The 22,267-nt window shown below is 41.5% G+C and overlaps 1 pseudogene; it reads left to right on the forward strand.

Moving 5' to 3' along the window:
- Positions 1 to 248: 248 nt before the first annotated feature.
- Positions 249 to 20,937, forward strand: LOC132381567 (Ig heavy chain C region-like; annotated as a pseudogene).
- The last annotated feature ends 1,330 nt before the right edge of the window (positions 20,938 to 22,267 follow it).

Raw genomic sequence — 22,267 nt, forward strand, 5'->3', positions numbered from 1 at the left:
CGGGGATCTTAACAGAGATCTTTCTATTTGTCTGAAACAGTCCACTGGCCCTGCACGTTTCGTGGAATCCACCATCATTCCGATACCCCTGAAAGCAACGATAACTGATGTAAACGACTGTCGCCCAGTGGCACTGACTTTATTAATCATGAAGTGGTTTGAGCGGCTGAGTAATGGAATACATAAAATCCTGCCTCCTAGCTGCATTGGACCCGTCCCAGTTCGCCTACCGCTCAAACTGATATGCCATGGATGGTGGCATAGACTCAGCCCGTCTTGTCCACCTGGAAAAGGATGCCTCGTACTCCAGAATGTTTTTCATTGACTGCAGCTCGGTGTTTAATATCATCATCCCTCAGCAATTGGTGGTGAAGTTGTCCTCGTTGGGACTCAACACCCCTCTCGGTAACTGGACTTTGGACGCCTTGATGGAAATACCCCAATCACTGCGTGTTGACTGGAACATTTCAAGCTCCATCAAGCTGAGCACTGATACCCCCATGGTTGTATTCTCAGCCTGCTGTTCACGCTTCAGGCTCAAGGCTGCTCTGCCTGATGCATCTCAACCCGCATCACCAGCTTCACTGATGATACTACTGTGGATGGCTTCATCAGCAACGATCACGAATCAGCATACAGAGATGGGGTATGGAGGCATGTCAAATGTTGCTAGAATAACATTCTGAGTCTCAAGGTGGATAAGTCAAAAGAGATTATTGTGGTCTTCAGGAAGGCACAGGTGGACCTCTCTCCATTGCACACCTTTGGCTGTGCCATGGAGAGAGATACAAGAGCACAAAGATTCTGAGTGTGCACATAACTTACTATCTACCCTGGACGTACAACACTTTTTCACTAGTTAGGAAGGCACGGCAGCTCTTTCATGCGAACTTGAGGCATGCAAGGCTCCCGCTGCCATTCTAACATCTTACTACAGAAGTGCCATCGAATGTCATACTGGCTTCATCATTGTGTGGTACCAAAGCTCCAAGGCAACAGGGCGCAAGATCAGAAGACAACAAAACCAGCTGAAAGGATCATTGAGGGTCAACCACAAGCGACCCCAACCCATATATGACATTTTCAAGAAACATTGTTGTGGATCAGTACCACCCATCCCACAATCTCTTAGACCCACTTCCATCCGGATGGAGGTAAAGGAGCGTCAGGAATAGGTCTGCCAGACAGGGTAACAGCTTTTTCCTTGAATACTCTGCCACTACTGAGGTCCCGTTACTAGGACTAGAGCTGTTTACTGGTTACCTGTGCTGCGTTTTACAACATGCACTTTCAATTATATTAACTCTTTTATAGTATAATACTTTGGTTGCCATGCTGTGTGATATCTGTTACATTGAAGCACGGTGGTCTAACTGTACTGAATGTTATAATATTTGGGTTGTACAGTCAAATGACAATGAACTTGAACTTAAACAAATTTGTTGGTTAACGGTATATACACCTATCGCCTCTCCCCAGAAGACTTCAAAGTAATGATCTTAGAGTGATCTAACGCTATCTGTTTTCTTATTAAAATTTCCTAGCATCTTAGTATGCTCCACTCTGATCTCACTATCCTGTGAAGATTTCTCCTTGGTGAAAACTGACGTAAAATACACATTTAGAACCGCACTGCTGTCTCTCCAAAAACGTGCTTCCTACTTTTTCTGTCAGTGGTTCTATCCACGTTCTAGTTCCCCTGTCTCTTGATATATATGTCGGCCTTGCCAAAATAGGATTATAGCACCCTCTATCTCCTAATTTAATACTGTATGTCTTTTCGGGCTTATTTATATTTTCTCGGTATCACTGTTCAATGTTATCCTCCTAAACCTTATGAATGCTTTATTTTTCTAATTGACTAAATTTTCCACGCCTGTCGCCATCGAAGGTTCCTTAGAAGTTATATATTCTATTCAAGTTATACATTTTTATGAGTAACATCGACCTTCGGAGTTTGATAATTATACACATTCATTGCCCATCTGCTTCTTCCCTTCACTTCATAATGGAATGTGTGTCGTATTTTATCATGTTATTGGAATTTCGAACTAATATTTTTAAAGTAAACTACCTGACAGGATCTTCGTTCCTAAATCCAGCTGTGGTGTTTTCCCTGACCATAGATGACCAGGATTATTGCCCTAAAATAGGCACATCTGAATTCTTTTTTCGCAGTAATGTTTAGCCGAATTCCTCCAGAAGTTTGTGTGATGCTTCGTTATTACGCACATACACTGCGAGCGACGTCACGAAATTCTAAGAGACCACCATTGACAATAAACTTAAGGTCAGTTTTATAACTACAGCTGGCCTTAGATTCATGGTGCCTACCAATGTTGAACAGATGAAGGACCGCGAGACAGAAATGTGCAACAACAGGAATATTATTTAGTTTTTCATGGTGATTAAACGAAAGGCTTTTACTGCATTTGCTGTCTCAAGTTGACGGTTACTCATGGATGCTTTTAACAGATTTTTGAAGCCCTTTCCAGATATTAAAGCAATGAAGAATGGAACCACATTCAGTACGGATGGAAGTAAGCAATGGAGATCTTCCTCTATATCTCTATCCATACGTTTATGCTCATATATTTCACCGATGTAATTATGGAAATATCGGATATAATACATATAATTAACCGAGCTATAATCGCAGTTAATACGCCTTCTGTATTATGCAAATGTGCCCAGACTCTCGAGGTTTATAAAGTCTTCGCTCCTTCACAAGGTTGCACAGACAGCCGACGCTGATGTCTGAAAACTTTTCTACTTAACAGGCTTTCTGGTGGTGAAGAAACCATGATTTTGATATTTTTGATGATATTGATATTTTTCGCGTGGTAACCGAGTCCGTGCAGTTCTTTTTTAAAGAGAATAATGATTACTATTTTGCCTTTGCATAAACAAATTTTATTTTATGTTAAAACCTGTTCTGCTTCAGATATGTGATGATTAAATTTGTTATCCTCCCTTCAGATGCCACGTATTTCTGCCATACAAACAACGATAGCCACAGTGAACCAAAGCATGGACTCTGCAATTCAAAAATCACAAATGCATTTGGTAATTGGAGAAAGGACAATGCTAACCCGTTTCTGAACTGCACAATGCAGACGCTATTTTCGAGGGATTATTGGCTATAAAAGTAGCTGGGCGGAATAAAAACGGCGTTAAGCAAGATTGTAATTTACGCCTTGACCACATGATCTTGTATTGATGTACAAGGAACCTTTTAGTACTAGCATCAATGACTGTGTCAACAAAAGTGTCACAGTGATGAATCTACAATCCCCGTCATACATAAATCTCTTCCGCAATTCTTAATGCAAAACTAATACAAAACATTCCTTCAGCGACTTAAACTTTTCACTGCCAAACCTGCTGCCTCTGCCAGACACTGGTAGGCATAATGGAGCCTTGCTTTACATATTTGTGCAATTGCAGTATAAATGTTATAATCATATGAATAACAAAACTTGATATTTTCCTTGATATCTGCCTGGCTGAGAGTTATTATCGACGGAAGCCAATAAAACCTATTTATTCATTTTCAATTCCCTCATATCATGGAGGTATAGGATTACTTGACGGATTTATACACTATTTACAACAGTGAGGTTATTGTGCTCACGTGAAATGATGTGTCAACAGAAAGCCACAGCAGTCTAAGCCATAGCACAAACCTCCGGGACAGTTCTTTTTGTTCGTCGATTTGTAAATGAGATTACAAACTGCGCCTTTACGTTCATGGATGTTGCTCGACATAATTTTAAAAAGATACTTCTTCTTTGGGTTGAATTCCACCTACGTTCCTTGGTGCTTAATCACCAAAATTCCCGTTTCTATATCACAAGCCCTTTTAATACACCGAATAAACAGAAAGGCAGATGAAAACTGAAAGAAATTGAAACCCATTGACAAATAGAATATATTGTTAAGCCTTTTGTTTCTGTCTTATTCTGGAAGACCTACCTCTATAATTCACTTTTAATGATCACTTTCCGCATTGGGATGAATAGGAAGTAAATCATTGTGTACCGCAGACGGAGGTGGCACAAATCTGACTGTGAAAACTGGTAAGTGACATCTTTTATTACATTTTGGGCAAGCGCATATGTTCCCCGATGAGAAGGGCAATTAGACTCTCACTTAAATGATGCAACCGGTATAGTGCAATATGATAATGTACTTTTGCAAATCGAAAAATGCTAACTTGCTAAGATGTCCCAGATGAAATTAAATACGCGCCTTTCCTCCCAAGATAATTCTTCCGTTGGCTTAAAAGAAGAAAATTGAACTTGGAGAGTTTTTTTTCAAATCGAAGCACATCAATTACCCTCGACCTGCTGCACTCCTTCCACGTCAGTAACTTTAAAGTATTACCTGATGCATTGATATAACGCGATGTTTCATATATTTGAATGCCGATTAGCATCCCACTGTCGCAGACATGACCTACATTGCCGTGCGCTACCTATATTAGAGAAAACCTTTTCATCGGTTCAAATATATGAAGATTGAGTGTGTAAAGTGAACCCAAGTACGAAAGAAGTTTGAAGATGAAATAGTGCACAAAGTGGTCGCCAGAAATATAATACGTATTTTCATCATTTGATACTTGGCAGGGAAGCTAAATCATAAACTCGTAGTGGAAACAACTTGATACACTGCTGGAATAGAATAAAATGTATTTTATTTAGAAACACATATCGTCGTCTAAAAACCACTTAAACTACCTATAAAGATTCTACATCTTCGTTCCTATATTACCTCTTTCTCAGGACTGAATTTCATTTTTTTCCAACAGAATCACGCCATCCCTTCTGCCTACCTGCCTGTTCTTTCCATACAATGTGTATCCTTGGACGTTAAGCTCCCAACTATAATCTTCTTTCAGCCATGACTCAGTGATGCCGACATCTTCACATCTGCCAGTCTCAAACTGCGCTAAAAATCATCTACCTTGTTTCGCAAGCAGCATGCATTCAGATATAAGATCTTCTGTCCAGTATTAGTCAACATTTTTCCATTTGTCCCCTGTTACACTGCAACTCACTGACAGTAATTTTGCCCAATCACCTATCTGGCCTTCTTGAAAATCCCACTGCACACTGCCTGTGCTTGCATACCAGCTGCCACATCCTCAACACTATCTCACCGTCTCCCATCACCTCGCCAAGTTAGCTGAAACCCTCCTCAACAGCTCTTGTAAACATTCCCGCAAGTATATTGATCCCCAAACACGCTCCTATTGTGTTGGTCATCCAGAAGAGATCCCAATGATCCATAAATCTTCAACAGTGCTCCTGCACTAGTTCCTCAACCATACATTCATCTGCTAGACCATCCTATTTTGAATTTCACTGTGGCGTAGCACAGGCAGAACTCCAGAGAGTACAGTACAACACTAGAGGTCCTGGTTTTCAGCTTTTTACTTAGCAGCTTCAATTCGCTCTTCAGGACTCCTCCCTTTTCGTACCTATGCCTTTGGTGTTCCTATGTACCAAGACTTCTGGCTGCTTAGCTTCCCCATTTAAAATCCTTTGGATCCATTCTGAGACATCTCTGAAACTTGCACTTAGGAAGCAACATACTATCCGGGTGTCTCTATCGTGTCCATAGATTCTGGCGTCAACTGTTCCTACACTAGTTCAGTCCTCTTCTGCCCCCTTTCCTTTTGAACCATTGCAGCAGATGCAGTGCCAGAAACCCTATCGCTGCGGTTCCCCCCTGCTGGTAGGTCGTTGTAGTGCACCACACACACACACACACACACACACACACACTCGAAAGTGGTGTACTTATTATTGAGGGGAACAGTCACAGAGGTATTCTGCATTGGCTGCCCATTTTCTTTCCTTCTCCTGACAGTCACCATGCTTCGGGGTGACCACTTCCTATAGGGCCTATGTCTCTCTTCCTCATTTTCCCGTATGAGCCGAAGGTCACGTTGGTCATGAGCACGTTGTCTGAGAAGCTGCATTTCGGTGAAACTGATGCAGATGTGGTTATCCAGAAGGCTGGAGGTCTCCCAGGGTTCCAATTCTCACACAAAGTACACAATACGTCCCTGGAGCAATCCTCACTGCTCTCCGTACCCTCCGCGGAAGATTGTAGAAGAAGAAAATAACCAGATACTTGCCTTGCCCAAGCTAATTGTCACTCAAGCCTCGTGAGTCAGATCCTCCCTACTCCAACACTGGTCCACTCACACAATGACTGCTCTGCTTGTCGCTTCCTCGTTTGTATTTGTTCACTTGCCCACCTCATGTTCACTGTGCAGGTGATTGAGAGGTGGCTATTGGCACAGGCATGCGTGAGAAGGCCCAGAAGAAATGAGACTTTTAATCCCATAGTATCCTATGTGAGCCCAACCTCCTCCATCCTGCAAACTGTAGGGATCCATGCATTTTCCAAATAGGATCACGGTTTTTTCCTGCACGCACCCTTCAGAGAGTGACTTCATCACCCCAGCAACATTATGGATGTGATTCCTCATCCCATTACCCTCAACGGGTCCAACGATTTAATTAAATCTACTCACCAACTCTATTCATCCTTGGCTTCTGACTCCTTTGCTGACATTAACATTCAAGGCAAGAAAGCGAATATACAAATTAGGAAATGGACCTGGCCATCCCGTCGCTAATCCTACTTTTCCACTTCACCGTCGTCAGTCTTATTATGAGCTCTAGCCTTCACTCCCCACCCGTGATATGTGATTGTTCTTTGCTTTGTACGTACCCATCCATTTCTCCTTTAACAAGTATTGGAATATCCTTCTACTGCATGTAAGTAATTCCAATATTTGTAATACACTACAAGAGAAAAGAAAACTTTACCTAGATGCTGTCATAAAAGAAGGACCTCATATTTATGCTCCAGTTTCCTGCCACATCCGAAAGTCGTGCAGCTGGTTAGTTAATTTTCAAAAGAATATTGTTCACAGTGCTTAAAACAATGATAGATCTTGGGTGGAATTGATGTGATTGTGGAGACGAATAAACCAAAATGGATTCATGTAGAATCAGTGTAAGTAACTTGTACAAGTTCTGCACACTTTCGGTAGATCGAAACACTTGTTTCTATTTTTTTTCGTTTGTTGCTTTTATTTTATTCAGAGATACAGCACAGAAAGGACTTCATTTTGCAACTAGTCACGCCACCCTGTAACTCTCCTATTTAACCCTAACCTAATCAAAGTTCTGTCTTTGGACTTTCGGAGTTAATGAGAGTATCGGGAAGAAACCCACACGGTGTCGGGGAGACCGAGCAAACTCCTTAGACATGGCGCCGGAATCGAACTCCAAAATAAGACCGGCAGAGCTGCAATATCATTGTGCTAACTGTTGATTTACTATGTGCCTTCTGCTTCTCCAAACCTCATTCTAAATATCCACGTTTCCTTCGTCCTTATCGTTTAGACTAATTATAAATATTCGGGACCCAACACCTATCCACGTGATTCCAGCGAGCACTTGGCATAACACTATTACCATGTCGGCTGTAAGACTGGGGTTCAATTCCTTTCTGTCAGGTGTTTGTACTTTCTTCTCCGTGATTGCGTGTGTTTCCTCCAGGTGCTCCGGTTTTCTCCCATATTACAAAGCCCTATGCTTAGGGTTACTGAGTGTGAGCATGCTATGTCGGCGCCGGAAACAGCGATTGCTCAGGTTACCCAGCAAATTCCTGGCTAATTTGATTTGACGCTAACGACACTTTTCACGAGTTTGCTTCAGTTTCATCCCACCGGGTACCGGAAGTTGTCTCTCGTGGTGTAAAACAGGATGTTTAATGGGAAGGGTGGACTTGGAGAATTAATGTGGTATAATGATCAATGTTATCTAATGCCATGTCGATCTCAGCGGGCACACTGTAAGCTTGCCATGTTGATTCCCACATTCAGTACACCTCAACACGCATCAACAGCAAGATGAAGTTTGAGAAAATCGTAATTGTGCAGATTATAAAATACAGTGTTGTGAGCTATGGACAGACTGGTAACGTTTCAGATTAGATTAGATTAGATTCAACTTTATTGTCCTTTTGCCGAGTACAGATACAAAACCAATGAAATGTAATTAGCATCTGACCAGAAGTGCGAAAGAATGGTATTATTTACAAAGTAACTGTGAATAAAAAGTAAGTGCTACAGCAGATACATATAAAAGTACTGAGACAGTTCAATATTGGTGCAATTCTGTTTAGCGCTGTGATGTGAGGTTCAGCAGAGTCACAGCCTCAGGGAAGAAGCTCTTCTTGAGCCTGCTGGTGCGGGAGCGGAGGCTGCTGCAGCACTTACCAGATGGGAGGAGAGTAAGAAGTCCATGGCTAGGCTGAGGTGCATCCTTGATAATGCTTTTCGCTCAGACCAAGCAATGTTTATGGTAGATGTTCTCAATGTTGGGCAACTGGGTGCTTATAACCCGCTGGGCAGTTTACACCACCCGCTGGAGTGCTTTGCGGTCCAATACGAGACAATTGCCATATCACACTGAGGTGCAGTACACAGCTCATATTTTTGTTGTGAATATTACATACTCATACACTAGTGATCATTAAAGTACAAAGTTCAAAGTATAATTAAAGTACATATACGTCATCATATACAAGCCCAAAATTAATTTTCTTGGTGGTATTTAAATAATGAATTTCATTGATTCTATTGAACAGAATAAAATCAATGAATCCCCGTGCACATCAAGATGAACAACCAATGGGCAAAACGTAAACTGTGCAATTCAATTTTTAAAAAAGCAAATAAATTAACAGTAATAAATAAATAAACAATAAATATTGACAACATGAGATGATTTTTTTACAGTGATCTGTGGCCTGTGAGAAAGGCTCAGCAGCAGGTGAATGAATTGAGTGAAGGCATCCTTTCTGGTTCAAAAGCCTGATGGTGAAGGGGTAGTAATTGTTTCTGAATCTGATGGTTTGAGTCCTGAGGCTTCTGTACCTCCTTTTTGATGGCAGTAGCGAGAAGAGATTGTGGCACGAATGGTGGTGGTCCTCGAAGATAAATGCAGCTTTCCTGTGACAGCGATCTATGTAGATGTGTTTAATGGCGTGGAGCTCTTTACTCGTGATTAACTGGGCAGTATCCACAACCTTTTTGTAGGCTTTCCACTCAAGGGCATTGGAATTTCCAATGGTATATTCACCCACATAGCTACATAAGTTTGTCAAAGTTTTAAGTGACATGTTGAATCTTCTCAAACTTCTAAGAAAGCAGTTCTACTGCTGCGTTATCTTTCTAATGACACTTATGAGCTTTGACTCAGGATAGTTGAGGAATTTGAAGATGAGGACTGGCTCATGGACCCGCGGTTTTCTCCTCCTGTAGTCAATAATCAGCTCCTTGGTCTTGCTGACATTGAGTGAAAGATTTTTATTCTGGCAGCTAGATTTTCAGTCTTCCTTCTCTGTGTTGCTTCGTGAGCACCTTTGAAACTGCCAAGCATTTATCAGACGTAATTATAAAGTACAATTCAAGGTACACGACATATTCACTGCAAGCTCTGATACCACTATACTGAATGAAATACCATTGTTTAAGTCGCCCCTTCAGCCAAAACGTCTTAGAAGCGCGAACATAGTTCTAGATGTAAGTAGTATAGCAGTTGTATTATGCCTAACACATGGTCACGAAGAACAACGTAAAATTGATCCAATCATTTCAACGATGTTTTTGAAGATTAATATTTTGCAGGACAGTGATAAACCTCTAACCAAATTAGTAGCATACGTCTTTTGTTTTTGTTAATTTTAGCAAGGCAACCGATCGCACCAAACATCAATCTTGTCTATTCTGTAACTGACAAACAATAGGCACAGGGTTTTGTGGAATTGATTTGTGTCATGAGGTTTCACGTAGTCTAGTGTAGCTTTGTGTTGAAAACACAATTACCTGAAAACATCATAGTGATCTGACAGAAAAACGGACCAGCCGTACATTCTGCCTTTACCATCAGTCCTCCGGTTAAAACATCAAACAGAACGTTTACCTCAGAAAGCGTGCTCAAAGTGCCGCTGAATAAATGGGCCGGTGGTGCTGTGTATTCGTGCCAAGTATTCCACTCTGCAACGAGCAGCAACATCCGCAAAGACATACGAACTGAGTCTGGTGAGAGGGAATTCCCAATTTACAAGTGAAATATTTCCTCTTTCATTCTCAGTTTTACAGTTCTTGGGTTGCGATCATTTATCAACGCGATTTAAAAAGAACCAGATTAGTAAAGATTGAGATGCCTGTTAATATAAAGTTCGGATAAGGGACAGACTGGAATTTGATTCTGAACGTTTAGTCAGCAAACATGAAATATTAGACATAAGAATTCCAAACAAATCTTGGAAACTGTAGTCAAAATATCTCATGTTGCATCAGCGAATATTGATTTCCGATCACGTTAATGCATCGAATAGAATTTGTGTATCCTAATAGCTTCTAAGGAATCCAAATCAAGTCAAGTCAAGTAGCTTTTATTGTCATTTCAACCATAGCTGCTGGTGCAGTACACAGTTAAAACGAAACAACGATCGTCCAGGACCATGCTGCTATGTGAAACAACACAAAACTACATCAGACTTCAAGCCTACACGGGACTCTGTGAAGTGCACAAAACAGAGCAAGACAGTATAATAACCAAGACAATAGGCACAGTAAAGGAAAAATTACAATATAATAATAAATGATTAAAAGAGGATCACGGGCAAAGGGTGCTGAAAGATATTCTGCACTCCTCTTTAAATGTCGTTGCACGTTAAATTTTATGGATATGTTATATCCCTGGCTGGAATCAGCATGCAACAATGAAAGTGTAGGAAAATAAATAAATGAAAGGAAGAAAGTAGTCGAGGCAACGACCCGACAACTCAAACCGTTAAACTTTGTGCTAAACTGGTCTTTCATTCTTGCATAAATACATGGAATGACCTTAGACGCTGCATATTTTGGCACCTTTTTCCATCTAATAATCGCTTCCACGATCTAGCTTTCTGTGTTCTGTCCTCCCTCAGAATGCCTCTGTGGCTAGCTCCATACCTCTGACTATTCTGCCAGAAGCCACCGACCCTTTCCCCACTCCGGTATTTTATCACTGTCGTCCTTTCAGGGAAAGTCTGAATGTATCCGTCCCTTCACCCTTCTTTATTATGAAATTGAAATCATTGCTATATTTCAGGTTCGTCATCAATAAATCGTCCTCTCAATTTTGTGTTCTAGGTTTTGCATTGTTACTCAGAGATCCTACCGTTGAAGAAATATGGATAAACAAAACTGCCACACTGGTGTGTGAAGTGATCGCCACAACTCCAGCTGAGGTTTCCATCCCCTGGACAGTGGGTGGAAAGAAAAGGGCTGATGGTGTTCAAACAGGACACGCAACAAAGATCGGAAGCCAGTACATGACAGTCGAGCGTTTGACCAGCAGCGTTGCCGAGTGGGACAGCGGGGTAGAATATTCCTGCTCGGTGCAGAACAATCAATTAGGTACTCCGTTATCAAAACGGACACGAAACACAAAAGGTGGATGCAATAAGCACAATCGAACTGCAAAGCAGTGTAGATGCAGAAAGAGGAACAGGAAGTGCTGGATGTCAGGCAACAGATTGCAGAGCAAAACAGGCATGATTGTGAGCCAGTTGCCCTCTGACAGAGCCGTAAGCTAATACATAATTCAGGGAAAGACTCAGGGGAGTTGAGAGTTTGAGGGCATAAGTTTAAGGGTAACACGAAGGGGAACTTATTTACTCAGAGAGTGATAGCTGTGTGGAACGAGCTTCCAGTAGAAGTGGTAGAGGCATGTTCGATATTGTCATTAAAAAAAAAATTGGAAAGGTGTACAGAAAGGAAAGGAATGGAGGGTTATGGGCTGAGTGCAGGTCAGTGGGACTAGGTGACAGTAAGCGCTCGACACGGACTTGAAGGGCCGAGATGGCCTGTTTCCGTGTTGTAATTGTAATATGGTTATATGGCTATTTTATGTGGTTATAAGTCTGGCGTTGCGACAATTACGTCACCAATAACATTTCCCCGATGCATTGTTAACAGAAATGTTGGAGACATATGGTCCTAGAACATAGGAGCAGCCTCTTCGGCCCAGTTAAACTGTGTGCATCGGCACTAAGGAGTTGTACATTTTTAAATCTTTTTGTAGTTTCAACAACTCCTCACAGAGTTTACCCTCAACCTCCACATTAGGGATAAATTACAGTAGTCAATGTAGCTAGTATCTACATGTTTATCGACATGAGAATTGAAAACCCTAAATTAAATGTGGTTTGTGTCAGCCATACCAATAGCGGTATCCCTGTGTTACCACATTCAATCGTCGTAGAGTCATAAAATGAGCCAACACGGAAATATAGTTGTCCCTCTGAAACCCATGTTAAATGCTGTTTCACGTCTATCTCAATCCAAAGTGCAGTAACAAAAAAAAACTTTTGTCTTTCCTATTTCAGTGATCGTCCAAGTACTTTCTCAATATGGTGACCACGATCAAGATATCAGCCATTTCTTTTGACATACCTGTCCCTAAAGCTCCTTCTCTTAACTTAATCATATGCTCTCTTTGGATTCCATGCCAGTAAATAAGGAACGATGATGGCAATGTAGTTTTTCTTTGTCGCTAATAATTGTATATGGTTTTATCCTATCACTCCTTAGTTCCCTTCACTCCAAAGAAAACAAGCCAAGCCTACCTAATTACTCCCCATAATTGAGGTTCTCCAGTCCAGTTAACATACAGTTGAATATGATATCCAGTCTTTCCAGTGCAGTGACATTCATTTTATAAAGTGACGATCAGAACTGAACTACTTATTTCAAACGCGAGTGCACGAGTGTTTGGTAAAATTAAAACAGAGCTTCGGAAGATTCACATGCTAAACCCCGATCTATGAAGGCAAGTATGTCATGTTCTTTTGCCAACATTCGATCTAGCGGTGCTGCCACTTTCAGTATACTATGGACTTGAACTTCAGTATATCTCTGTTCATAAAAGTTTCTTAATAATGAGACATTAAAGTTCATGTGCCGCCGAACGTTTAACTTTCTATTTGATCTGTGTCTTGTCGCAGGCTTAGACACCAAGCCTCACGATTCAACAAGTTTATTGTCAGCCATAACCTCAGGAATTATATTTCCTATATGTTCATACAAATCGTTATTTCTATCACAAACAACAAAAATCACAGTACTGTGGTACGCCGCATGTAGCATATTTCCGAACAGAAAGTTATTGCCACCATTACCCTTAGCAGCTCACTAACAAGTAGGCTGCTCACCATGGAGTCTTAAACAAATTGACAAGCGTATTGATAGAAACCTTGTCAAATAGAAAGGGGGGGGGGGCAATGTTTCTTCTCCGCAGATCCTACAAGTCCAGCTGAGTACTTGCACTGTTTCATTGCAACCACATTTCAGAAAGAAAGTTTTTGGAGATTAATACTGGTTGACTTTCTCTTCCAGCCAAACCATTGGAACCAAAGGTACGCCTCTTGCCACCGTCTCCAGAGGAGACTCAAACTACGGGTATCGCTATACTCACATTCATGATAACGGGATTCTACCCCGATGACATAACCGTTTTGTGGCAGAAGGACGGAGCCGCGTTCCACTCGAACGCTACCAACTTCTCCACGGCACTTCAACAGGACATGGCCTTCAGCACGAGAAGCCTCCTTTACTTGACTTCAGCCGATTGGAAGAAGGACGCAAGATACTCCTGTGTCGTCACGCACTCACCTTCAAAATCTACTGTGAAAGCAAACATCAGGACACCGAAAGGTAAGTAAAAGTTTGCCAGTATACACACATCCATTCTGTGTTCGAAAATCCCAGACAAAAGATAAAATGCATCAACCGCCTGCAATGAGCAGAGTGGAACGATCATTGTAATGTACTATAGTAGTAATCAGACCTCTCTGATGGTCTGATAAAATAACATATATGAGCGTCAACTAAGATTCATAAGATGCAAAGGGATCACTGTTGAACCTGCGAAGACAAATTCATTATAATATTAAATTGTCTCACCAATAGGAGCTAAATAGGGTAAAGCTGAAGGAATATGTACGGACATTAATTGTTGAATGACAATATGAATGGAGCCCATTCTTGGCGTTTCTGATTATATTCTAAGGAGATTGTTTAATGGGCCACACTTGTAAACAAACGTTTTTTAAGCTCAATTAAAGTATAATCAATAAACAGGAATTAGCATGCTAATAATTCACAGGTAACGGAGGATGGTTTAACGATGGCATGAATAATTGGGTGGGACCATCCTCTGTAAGGATTTTGTACGTCCTTTCTGTGCAATGCGTGGATTTCCTCCTATTTCTCCGATTTCCTTCAACAGTTTAAAGATTTACCGGTTAGTAAGTTAATTGGTCGTTGTAAATTGTCCAGTGATTAGGCCAGGGTTATATCAGCAGTTGCTGGCGGAGCTGCCCGAATGGCCGGACGGCCCTATTCTGCGCTATATCTTAGAATAAATAAACAAATGTAGGTCCAACTAACTGATGTGAGTCATAGAAACATAGAAAACCGACAGCGCAATACAGGCCCTCCGGCCCACAAAGTTGTGCCAAACATGTCCCGACCTTAGAAGTTACGAGGCATACCTATAGCCCTCTACTTTTCTAAGCTCCATTTATCTTTCTGAAAGCCTCTTAACAGACCCTATCGTATCTACCTCCACCACCGTTGCCGGCAGCCCATTCCACGCATTCACCACTGTAGAAAACTTACCCCTGACATCTCCTCTGTACCAGCTCCCCAGCACCATAAACCACTGTCCTCTTGTGGCAACCAGTTAGGCCCTGGGAAAACGGCTCTGACTATCTACACGATCAATGCCTCTCATCATCTTATACATTTCTATCAGATCACCTCTCATCCTCCATCGATCCAAGTAGAAAAGGCCAAGTTCACTCAACCTATTCTCATAAGGCATGCTCCCCAATCCAGGAGACATCCTTGTAAATCTCCTCTGCACCATTTCTATGGCTTCCACATCCTTCCTGTAATAAGGCGACCAGAACTGAGCACATTACTCCAAGAGGGTCCTGACCAGGATCGTATATAGCTGCAACATTACCTCTCGACTCCTAAATTCAATTCCACGATTAGTACAGTAAGTATTGAAATCCTCCGTGCCATCAGCAGCCATCTGACCTGGACTGGAGAAAACACGACTGAGTGGAATACTTTCGACCTGACGACTTGTCAGTTTTTTTCTCTCGCATGCTGTGATTGGTCCTCGGCCTGGATCTCACAACAAAACATGATATCATCCACGACTATCTATAGGAAGGTTAGGGATTTCAGGCATATCCGTTTTATGGAGAAACTGAAATGAAATTCACAGGAAGATGCAAAGTCGACATAGTTCTGTCAATTACTTGGATCATTAGATCCCATTATACAGCGAACATTAATTTAACGGTACAGCATGGAGTAGGCTATTTCTGTCTTTCGAGCCACGCCACACCAAAAGCTGCACAATCCTGATCAACCTTAACCTAATTGTCGGGTAAATTTTACAGTAAGACCAAAAAACCATGAAATAGGAACAGAATTGGGCTATTCAGCTCATCGAGTCTGCTCCGTCATTCCATTATGGCTGATCCCGGAACCCACTCAACCCCATATGCCTGCCTTCTCACCATGTCCTTTGATGCCCTTACCGATCAGAAAACGATCAACTTCCACACTAACTATATGCACGGGCGGCCTACTCCACAGTCTGTGGCAGAGCATTCCACAAATCTACTACTCGCTGGCTGAAAAAATTCCTCCTTACGTCTGTTCTAAAGGGTCGCCCGTCAATGTTGAGGCTGTGCCATCCAGGTCTCGATACCCTACATCCTTTCCACATCACCCTATCTTGTCCTTTCAACATAGGGAGGTTTCAATTGGATCCACACGCATACTCCTAAATTCCAGTAAGTACAGTCCCAAAGCTGCCACACGCTCCGCAAAATGTTTTCCCCATCATTCCTGGAATCATCCTCGGGAACCTCCTCTGGACTCTCTCCAATGGCAACACATCCTTTCTGTGATATTGGGCCTTAAACTGTTGACAATGCTTTTAGTGCGGCCTGATTAGTGCCTTATAAATGCTCAGCACAAAGTCCTTGCTATTCCCCTCGAAATAAATGCCAACGTTGCATTGGCTTTCTTTACCACAAACTCAACCTGTAAATCAACCTTCTGGTTGTCTTGCACGAGCACATCTAAGTCCCTCTGCACCTCTGATATTTGAAACTTTTCCCCATTTAGATGATAGTCTGCACTATTGATCCTTCTACCAAAATGTATTATCATACATTTCCCAACACTGTTTTCCATCTGACACCTTTTGTCCATTCTTCCAATTTCTCTAAGCCCTGCTGCAATTGCTTTGCTTCCTCAGCACTACCTGCTCCTTCACCTTTCTTCGTATCATGCGCAAATTTTGCCACAAAGCCATCAATTCCACTATGTGAACCATTGATAAACAATGTGAAAAGCAGGTGTCCTATTCCTGACCCATGGGGAACACCACAGGTCACCGGCAGCCGAACAGAAAAAGGTTTCTTTTATTCCCATTCACTGCCTCCTGCCTGTCAGGTATTCTGGAACCCATACTAGCATCTTTCCGGTAAAGAGATACGTTTTTATCTTGCTGAGCAGCCTCAATTGTGGCATCTTACCACACCCCTTCTAAAAATCCAAGTAAATGATATTCACACCCTCGCCTCTGTCCACCCTGGTTGTTACTTCTGCGAAGAATTCTAAACGATTTGTCAGGCAAGATTTCCCTTCACAGAAACCATGCTTACTTTGACCTTTTTAACATTAGTCTCCAAGTAGCTCAAAACTTCACCCTTAGTAATAGATCCAACATTTTCCCAACCACTTAGATTAGGCTAACTGGCCTATAACCCTCCCTCCTTAACGAGTGGAATGACATTTGCCATTTTCCAGACCTCCCGGACCATGCCAGAATCAAGTGGTTCTTGAAAGTTCATGGCCAATGCATCCGTTAACTCTTCAGCAACCTCTCTCAGGAGTCTGGGATGTAAACCATTTGACCTAGGTTACTTATGTACCTTAAGAACTTTAAGTTTGCCTGGCACTATTTTCCTTTGTAATAGCAATGGCACTCACTGCTGCTCTCTGATGCCCATAGACCTCTGGCACACTGCTAGTGTTTTCCATAGTGAATATAGATGCAAAATACCCATTACGTTCATCTGACATTTCTTTGTCCCCATTACTACCTTACCAGCATCATTTTCTAATGGTCCAATATTACCTCTCACTTTCCTTTTACCCTTCATATAATTAAAAAAATAATACCTTGCTTTATATTATTGGCTAGTCTGTCCTCAACTTTCACATTTTCCCTTATAGCATTTTTTATCTGTGTTTTGTTTGATTTTAAAAGCTTCCCAATCATTTACATTCCCTTTCCATTCTGCTACCTTATATTCCCTTTCCTTGGCTTATACGCAGTCCTTATCTTCCTTTGTCAGCCACGGTTTCCTGCCCCTTCCATTTCAGACCTGCATCCTCTGTGGCACATATCTATCCTGCGCCTTGTGGAACTATTCCCAGAAACTTCAGCCATCTCTGCTCTGCAGTTATCCCCGCCAATATCCTCTTCCAATCTACCTGGACAAGCTCCTCTCTCATGCATCTGTAATTCCATGTATTCCATTGCGATACAGATACATGCGAGTTATGCTTCTCAATGACCCCAACTAACCAAACCGGTATGTTTTTCTTTGACTCTGGGAAGAAACTGGAGCAGCTGGGGAAAACCCGTGCATTCCATGCGGACAACGTAGAGAATCCTCATTGAACAGCGCAGGCATTAAACTCCGAACTCCAACACGTTCTGAGCGGTAATACCGTCGCGTTACCGTGGCTCCGTGTTGTTGGTTGGCAAAGGTCGGAGCCACTAATTGCACCAAAGAAAATAATGAAAATCAATTATACAAGCACAATAACGTCGTCGTATTAGATGGTTAGGGCAGTTTCGTACCCTTCATGAGTGAACTCCTTTCCATGATAAGCGCAGATGATCGTTCAAGTAAGCATATCGAACAAATCCAATCGCAATGCCTCATCAAATGAAGCAGTCCATGTCTTCTTGCGGGAAGATCGATATCATATCCTAAAGCTGGTACTGACTGCAAAGTGAGATTTCTACGACATAATTTCTAGACAATAACTAAAATAAATTATAACAATCTGCTCTGCATATTCAGTGTTTCACGCACAAGAAAATTCAGACCACTCCGAACACCAACATTTTCCAGTTTCCGACCATTCATAAAATATATTATCGTCATATTTATTTCTCCTCGGTCGGGATCCTCACGCTTTCCAAGTAACATTCAATCTGCTGAGTACTGAACGATTTACTTATCTTGTGTAAATCCCACCAAATTCTCCCAGAATCTTTCCCACAGCCCACAATGCCACATAACTTGTATTCCCAGTAATCATATTACAGTACATCCCCCAGTAATATAATTGAAATAGATTCAGAGTATCTGAGGCCCCAGTATCGATCACCGTGATGTCCTGTTTGCCACAGCTTTTAGGGCCATAAACCCTTAAAGGGTTCGCTTCTGGTACATGGTTGCTGTACTGTTTAACATGCACAAAATGGACTGCTTTTATTCACCCGTGCTACTCTGACAGTGTCACCCAAACAGAAAATACCATGATGGACAGGGGCTTCAAATACGCGGGTGTCACTTGGAAATAGAGTATGGCACCTTCCTTTCAGTTTCGATGGGTTTATATTCTGTAACTCGCTACCCAACAGCTTTGAAAATTATGCTTCGCCAGAAGCATTAAAGCAATTCAGGAAAATAGCTCACATTTTCTATGCAAGACCGGTAAACCATGAACTTACTAGCTGCATCGAGAATCGAAAAAAAAAGTAATAAAGCAAAATTACTAGAGGCTCATACACATTTGAAAGTGAATTGATCCTCCAAATGTTACTGTATTTTAATACCACAGTTTATATTTTTTCTGGAATGCGTTGGGTGGTAAATAATGCAGGTGTCGGCTCATACATCGCAGTAGAGTTTTATATTTTTAAGATCAAGTAAGTGGAAGCGCTTCCTTCGAATACGTGATTCCATTACATTTTATGGCACGTGGTAACCTACGGAGTCAACGTGGCCGCTTCCGTTTCACGTTACTGGCAAATTTTCCTATTTCTGGTGGAGTAACGCCCACAAAATATGACCGAAAATATTGAAGGACTGGCAGTACGTCCTCGGTTCGTAAAGTAGTGATGTATTGAATGCTAATCACAGAACATGTGCTTTATTAGAAATCAGTGGCATGTTATATTTTGTTTTCTTATTTCCAAGAGCGTGCTACTCCGTCCATAATGGAGAAGATACTGCAGTTTTCACTGAGGATAACTTTCCGCTTAATAGTTCTTTTCGATCAACTTCTTTTAGAATCACACTGTGGACTTTTGCTCATTTTGTGTGAATACCTTTGAAGGAAGCCTCAGTATTTTGAAGATCTAAGGGGGAACGTTTGCATCCCTGAATGGGAAAAATACTTACTGTTAAAGTCATGTCAGTATACTGTTTGCGCTGTTGTTTCTATAGTCGGGAAAATCAATGAGGATATCAGACAAGGAAGATAGAGGAGTCTGGTTGATAAGGCCAGAATAGCTGTATTAAGGAAGCAGAAAAAAATGTCACAGAGAAATGCATAGTAGTGGGATTACGAGCAACTACGGCCTGGTTATAGTTGTTATAATCCACATCTGAAACATCACAGAATGAATATAACCATTCTCACTTTTTTGCCAGAAGAATGCCGTGTGGCTGACATTAATGCCATCATAAAAAAGCCTTCTTTTGAAGAGATTTGGACGCTTCGGAGGGCAACCATTGTGTGCGAAGTGGTTTACACAGATTTACAGGACGTCACAGTCTCCTGGCGAGTAAATGGGAGTCGGAGAATGAACGGAGTAGAGACTCGCGGTCCAGAGAGGAGGGGAAGTAAATCCGTCATCATCAGCAAACTGAAGATCAGTGCAGAGGAGTGGAACAGTGGAACCGAATACCTGTGCTTCGTAGAATACCGTGATCTGCCAACACCACTGAAAACCGCCACCAAAAAGTCCAAGTGTAAGCGCAATTAACTGCTGTCTTGAGGCACATCAAATAAACTTTTTGGCAGACATTCATGAACTAATCAATAGAGTTGAAAATATAATCTCCTCCATTCCGTTGCGTAACAGCAATCCAGAAGAAAAAAAAATGTCCACCCGTGGTAACGTAGAAAAGAAGCTGCACAAAACTGCAAAACTATACATGGTATCTTAATAACAAAGAGCAAGTTCAAAACCTTATTTATATTTGGAGCCGATATGTCTTGAGTTGAAAAACTGATCTAATTTCTGAGTTTATTGATATTTGAACATCCGGAGTCTGGTGAAGATACAAATCTGCAAGTCAAGATGAAACTAATTTAACATGTGTTTTTTCCCTTCCAGTTACTGAAATGCACCACCCTAAAGCCTACCTCTTGTACCCATCAGCTGAGGAGATTCAAGCCGAGGAAGCAGCTACCCTAATTTGCCTGGTGACCGGTTTTTATCCGGAAGATATATACGTCGGTTGATGGCTAATGACACCCTTTTGCATTCGGGATTCTCCATCCAGTTTAACAGCGATAAGGAAAACGGCTCTAACTCGGTCACCAGCAAACTGAGGATCAGCGCAGAAGACTGGGAGAAGGAAACCACCAATAGCTGTTTGGTTGGACATCCGTCGCTACAAACAAATATTGTTAGAAGTATTAATAAATCCCGGGGTAACCCTACTTTAGTTAACGTGTCAGTTGTTCTAACTGACAGCTTTAAATCGTGCGTCTTATCATCCTTGATTTGATGACTAGTAGCTTGGAAGTGTTTCTTGCTTACTGCGTAGTTGTTTGAGTTTCCGTTGTGCTGATTTACTGAAGACCACGCATAGCATTCACTCTTCAGATTATCCCATCGTAAATGAGATATTCCATTAATTTCATCTGTTCGATAACACTGTGATGAGCTCTCGATAGCATTAGAATATTTTTAACCTTACGTTTTTTCTGAAAATGTCGTACTTTTGAGATGCTAGTAAGTCGCGGAATAGTTAGCAGATAGCGATTTATTCTGTACGCCACATTATATTGAAATAAATTCAGAATGAAAACTTGGCTTCCACATGTGTGTTCACATCTTTGCTTTTAAGAGTAAAACATTATTCAGTTTTTTTTTATATTAGCTTCATTAATATATATGGTATACTTTATTCTTTCCTTCTCACATGTCGCAAATATAGCAGGGAGACGAGAGAGGTAACGACATAAGGCAAATTACTAAGGTTATTCAGCTCTAGCGGTTCGTGGAGATTAGATTCTAGATCTGATTTGACGGATAGGCTCGTTCGTGCATGTGTACCAGTCAACTGAACTTTAAAAGCAAAAGGTCCAGACAACAGCACGGAATAAGCATCAGGATCAGAATAATTTTCTTTGACATTGTCGCGAATTTTATTGTTTTGCAGCAGCAGTACAATGCAATACATAAAATACAATATGAAAGAGATGCTTAAAAATAAATAAGTAGTGATAAAGGGGGGAAATTAGTAAGGTAGTTTTAGTGGGTTCATCGATTGTTCAGAATCCGATGAAGAAGGAACAGAAGCTGTTCCTAAAAGGTTGAGTGCGTGCCTTCATACCCCTGTACTTCTGATGGCAGTAATGAGAAGATGGCACGTCCTGGATGGTGGGAGCCCTTAATGATTGTTGCCAACCCCTTGGGGCACCGCCTTTTGACATGTTCTCAATGTTGGGGAGTCTCGTGCCTATGGATAGCTGCACACAACACTCTGCGGTATTTACGGTTCCCAAGCAATGGTGCCTAAATACCAGCTGGCGATTTAGCCAGTTGGAATGCTGATGCTATGAATGTCAGACTTGTACAAAAATTTGGTCTGGTCTTTGGTGATATAGCAAATCTTCTCTGGGTCTTAATAAAATATGCCACTGACGTGCTTATTTACCTATTTACATCCATATTTTGGGATCTGGATAGATCTTCAGAGAATACCTCCTGGGACTTGAAATAGCTCACCTTTTCCACTGCCGACTCCTCGATTAGGACTGGCGTGTGTTCCTTCGACTTCTGCTTTCTGCTATCGACAATAAGTTCATTTATCTTATTCTTGTTGAGAACAC

The sequence above is a fragment of the Hypanus sabinus genome, chromosome 26 (assembly GCF_030144855.1).
Source record: "Hypanus sabinus isolate sHypSab1 chromosome 26, sHypSab1.hap1, whole genome shotgun sequence".
In the NCBI taxonomy this organism is placed as follows: domain Eukaryota; kingdom Metazoa; phylum Chordata; class Chondrichthyes; order Myliobatiformes; family Dasyatidae; genus Hypanus; species Hypanus sabinus.